At 36.1% G+C, this 5,566-nt stretch overlaps 1 pseudogene across 1 annotated transcript; it reads left to right on the plus strand.

Moving 5' to 3' along the window:
• The first annotated feature begins 772 nt into the window (after nucleotides 1-772).
• Nucleotides 773-1,711, plus strand: LOC309871927 (KATNB1-like protein 1 pseudogene; annotated as a pseudogene). Its single transcript has one exon. The product of its transcript is annotated as a KATNB1-like protein 1 pseudogene (transcript).
• Nucleotides 1,712-5,566: the final 3,855 nt, after the last annotated feature.

A 5,566-nucleotide genomic window follows, 5' to 3' on the forward strand; every position in this document is an offset into this window, starting at 1 on the left:
GCACTTCATAGGTACTGGAATATATGAATATATATATATATTCATATATTCATAAGGCATATACATATATACACATTACTACCTTAACTATTGTTAATTTTTAAAAATTCCTGTCTCACAAGTAATTTCAACACAGCAATACACAAAACAGCAGTTATGATCTTGGCATTGGTCCATCATCACATGCAATTGCCAAACTGCAACAAATGAAGAAAAGAGGGCAAATTCTCAGTACATAGTGTGGGCTCAGCCTTCTCAACTCATCACTGGTAGTAGTAAAGTTCTGGGTGTTATTATATATGGAATATATTTAATATATTGGCAGTGCCTCTACTGGCTGGACTCTTCCTGACCATAATGGGTAAATCCTTGGCTCCCACAATAGCATCCTACAGACTTGTCTTAACCAGATGTATTCTCCATAGGGGTGCACTATATTAAAATAGACGAATCAAAATATATTTATAGTTTTTTTACCCTGTATTTCAATTAAAATTCAAGTCTCTTTTGAATAATACATCAATTAGGTTAAAACTATTTTTTTTAAAAAAACTCATTATCAGGAGTTATTAATTAAGAAAAATTGTTACAACGGATCCCGGCAGGCTGCGTGCACAGCCATGTTTGAATGGCTTATAGTGGGGTTCAGCACAAGAGCAGAGGAACATTCTGGGTTGTTGGGCTCAGGTGATCAGTGCCGGGTCTGGGCTGAGGCGTCCTGAGGTGCCAGGAGGCATCGGTATTTAAGAGACTATGGCATCTGAAGCCCACAATGTTTAAAAAAAAAAGAAAAGAAAAAGAAAGAAAGAAAGAAAGTAAAAGAAAAAAAGCCTTTTATAATAATATTGAGGATCATTCCACTGATCTTCCTAGAAAAGGGATCTCAAATTTTACTAATAAGAGCATGAAGGAGGTTAGGAAAGCTCCCAAACTGTTGACTGCTTATGTAAAAAAAACAGTTGGACAAGCTGTGGAAAACCCAGATATACTACATCAGGGATCTACCACAGAAAGAAAGTGCATCGTCCTTTTCCAAATTCTGGTTGCAGGGAAAAAACAGTCCCCTACAAGTGGGGGCTGTGACATGGCAAATAAAGAAAATCAACTGACTTGTGTAGCCCACCTGCCTGAAAAGGTACGCCATGATCGTCGAACATATTTGGTTAACTCCAGTGATTCTGGTTCTTCACAGACAGAAAGCCCATCATCAAAACATAGTGGGCTTTTTTCTGAGGTTTCTGAAGACCATAAAACAATGGCACAGGTTTTGTTCAGCAGGTATTTGAGATTGAATGTAGCTGTAACATTCTGGAGAAAGAGGAATAGAAGTGAACTTGTAGTTTATTGGGTGAAGATAGAAGACCTTGGAGCTGTTGTGGACTGCCTTCCTGTGTTCACCAATAGTTTACAGGAAGAAAAACAATACATCTCACTTGGCTGCTGTGCAGATTTGCTACCTTTAGGGAAGTTCCTACTTAAAAGCAAATTTGAAGAATATATAATAGTTGGTTTAAACCAGCTTCAAGCAGTCATAAAAAGGTGGTAGTCAGAACTATCATCCAAAACAGAAATTATACATGATGGAAATATTCAGATTGTAAAACAACAGTTAAAGGGATTATGGGAACAGGAAAACCATCTTACTTTGGTTCCAGGATATACTGGTAATATCGCCAAGGATGTAAGTGCTTATTTATTACAGTTGCATTGACAGACTTCATCTACTCAAGAACGTTTTATTATTCAAAATGTCCTCAGACTAAAATTTCTTTAAAAAAAAAAAAAAGTCTCATCTGAGAACTGTGAATTGTGAAAAGAAATCAAAACCCTTTTCTTTTTTTCTTTAAAAAGCCACATATGAAACCACTAATGAAACCCTAACAATCTACTTCACATTGAAGTAGAAAAATATCCAGAAGGAGCAGCTTCAACTTCAATGAGGTGAAAGAACACTATGAAGATTGCCTGCCTTTGCTGCATTTAGGATTTACATGGTTCTTTGGTAACACTGTTTAAGAACTACTGGTCTTGGGGCCCCTGGGTGGCTCACTGCGTTAAGCCTCTGCCTTCAGCTTAGGTCATAATCTCAGGGTCCTGGGATGGAAAGCCACATAGAGCTCTCTGCTCAACAGGGAGCTGCTTCCCCCCCCCCCCTCTCTCTCTCTGCCTGCCTCTCTGCCTGCTTGTGATCTCTGTCTGTCAAATAAATAAATAAATATATTTAAATAATAATAAATAAATAAATAAAAGAATTACTGGTCTTAATGCAATCCTGCATAAGAATATAAGTCATATAAAAAAAAAAGAATATAAGTTATACTATGTCAAAAAGAAGACAGGACTTATGACTAGGAATCACAAAGACTAATTGTGACTTTTTTGAAGATTGTGTTTTAGAAGAAAATACTTAAATGTGTGCAGCTAGTTTCTTTTTTTTTTTTTTTTAATTTATTTATTTGAGAGAGAGAGAGACGGTGAGAGAGAGCCTGAGAAGGGAGAAGGTCATAGGGAGAAGCAGACTCCCTGCGAAGCTGGAAGCCTGATGCAGCAGTTGATCCCGAGCCTCCAGGATCATGAACTGAGCCGAAGGCAGTGGCTTAACCAACTGAGCCACCCAGGTGCCCCTAGTTTCTTGTTTTGAAAAGACTTTGCAAGTTTAACATGTCATAGCAAATAATCAATACTAAAAATTTGTCCACACTGAGACTGTGTATGCAAAATGCCTTAATTATTAATAAGCCAATGTTTATGATACCCATACCTGTTTAAAAAAATTAAAACTGACCATGCTTCTGGCATAATAAAATCATGGATTTAAATCAGGGGTTTCCCCTCATGTAGGATGTGGTTCTTAAAACCTATTCCATATCATTTTTAAAACCTGAGAATATTTTTAGGATCTCTGATTTTTTTTTTTTTTTGCCAGAATCATTGTGTCATGTATGTATCTATTATTCCTATATAAAAGAGAAAGGTGGGGCGCCTGGGTGGCTCAGTGGGTTAAGCCACTGCCTTCGGCTCAGGTCATGATCCCAGGGTCCTGGGATCGAGTCCCACATCGGGCTCTCTGCTCAGCAGGGAGCCTGCTTCCCTCTCTCTCTCTCTGCCTGCCTCTCTGTCTACTTGTAATCTCTGTCTGTCAAATAAACAAATAAAATCTTTAAAAAAAAAAAAGAGAGAATGGTGAATATGTATTTGTATGAAGCCTTAACTGGAAATGTCCATGGAGTTGGCTAATTTATATTCACTTTTTATTATATATAGATTCCTAGTATTTTCAGTTCTGTATCATTTAAGCTTTCTTCATTTGAGTAAATTTACTAAATATTTCTAAAAAAAATTGCTAAATCTGGCTGTAGGATACAGCTGGGCTATGCTCACATTATTGTAGAATAAAAAGGCATTAGTTCTGTCAGTTTCTTTTAACGTTAAGTTTAGCAGTTACTTATAGAGCTAAGTATTCATCTACCCTATGACAGCAGTTGCACATGCACATATTTACTTAAGAGAAATGAAAAATTATGTCCACAAAAAATATGTGCATATGTCCACAAAAAGACTTGCTCAAACAGCTCTTTACATAATAACCCAAAACTGGAAACAATCCAAATGTCCATCAACAGAAGACTAGATAAATAAATTGTGGCATATTTACACAATGAAATACTATTCAAATTTTTTACTTTATTTATTTACTTATTTTTAGAGAGAGAGAATGCACAACGGGAGCAGAAGAGGGGGGAGAGAGAGAATCTTAAGCCATACAAGGCTCTGTCTCACAACCCTGAGCTGAAATCAAGAGTCAGACACTCAACTGACTGAGCCACCCAAGCTCCCTTCAAATTTTTTAAATTAGCTATTAATGCTTATAAAAGTATGAATGAATCTTCAAACTTTATATTTAGCAAAAGCAGCTAGCTACAGATTATGCATTACAGAATTCCATTTATATGAAGTTAAAAAGAATTTGAATTTAATCTCTAGTGATTGAAATCGAGCAGTGCTTGCCTATGGGCATGCGAATTGACTGGAAATGAGCACAAGAGAATTTTCTGGAGTGACAGAAGTATTTATCACCTCAATTGTCGTCACATGGGGTGTACATTTATCAGAAGTCAACAAATCACACATGGAAGGTCTGTTCATTTCTTTTCATTTCTCCATATTTAAATTTTACCTCAAAAGGACTTTAAGCTTTAGATGTTACATATTAAATGTAAAAGAAATGAAATATTTTATTCCAGTAAATGAACATCTTTCAGCCTCTAATCTCAATGAAAAAATTTTTTCTGCTGTATTTGGCTCATTACAAAGGTATTTTTCAGGCAGCCTTTTAAGAGAGAAGGTACCTGGGGAAATTATGTATTGATGCACTGTGGCTTATTTGAAAAGTCATACAACAGTTTTGTAGATTCATTAAAATTTATAGTAAATAATAGATTCAAGAGTGTTTCATTGTTGGCATAAATCACTGGAAATGATTTGCTGTCATCAAAGTTCTCAGCTAGTCATGAAACAGAAATGCATAAGCAAACTATATACATATTTACTCAACAGTGAAAGCTAAAAGGAAAACAGAAGAAAATCAGCATAAGAAAGAAGAAACTCAGAAGGCCTAAAACCTTTAGTTTTATAGAGTAGTTGAAAGAACTGTTCTCCAAGTGGAAAATAGCTGGTAAAATATAATGAAGACAATATACTAGGAAAATTTATTGTAAACATTCTCAAGAGTTAACAAGCTACACAGTTAAGATAAGAACAAATTCTAAAGGCAAAATACAAGATACTGGGTAGGTCCACATGTGACCCTTTGTTGTATGAAGGAAGCTACTTTAACGTTAGAATCTGGCCTACCTCCAACTCTACACATAAACACATAAATATAAACATAAACACACACGCGCACACACACACACACATATAGAGCTTATTAGGTCTTTCCAGATCCAGACAGGAAATTTAGTGATTGCCTATTAAAAAATGATAATGGTTATTAAAGGCCCCAACTTTCTAAGCAAGAGAAATAATATTAAGCTTGACAGTATGCTTTGAAACTAATATTTTGCTGCAGTCAAAAAGCACTTCGAATATTATTTGTTATTGATGACTTGTATCTGTTGCTAAGGACCAAGTCGATGTTATTTTTTCAAGATTTATCCCTCTGTGCTACTCTGGACATTGACAATGGATATGGAAAAGAAAATAGGCCCCATAGGAGACAATTAGGGCCAGTGGATAGAAGTTAAGGGACACCAACATTAGTGCAAGATGAGGAAGACAATTCTCACGCTCAAACATAGAATGAGCTGCCATGAATTCACGAGTCAAATCTAACCCATATGACACAACTTACAGGATTGTTGCAAAGGCAAGAAGTGTAGAGGTTAAGAACATGTTCTTTGGAGTGACAGCATCCTCTGTTTAAATTTGGCCAAGAAATGGAATTTACAGCTCCAAATGTGGTTGTCCTCATCCTTGTAGCATTCTGGTGTGGATTAAACAAGATTGGTATGTGTTGAGGGTCTTACCACAATGTGTGACACTGGTAAGAAGTCAGTAGTGTCAT

Source organism: Mustela nivalis (genome assembly GCF_964662115.1).
Source record: "Mustela nivalis genome assembly, chromosome: 8".
Lineage (NCBI taxonomy): Eukaryota > Metazoa > Chordata > Mammalia > Carnivora > Mustelidae > Mustela > Mustela nivalis.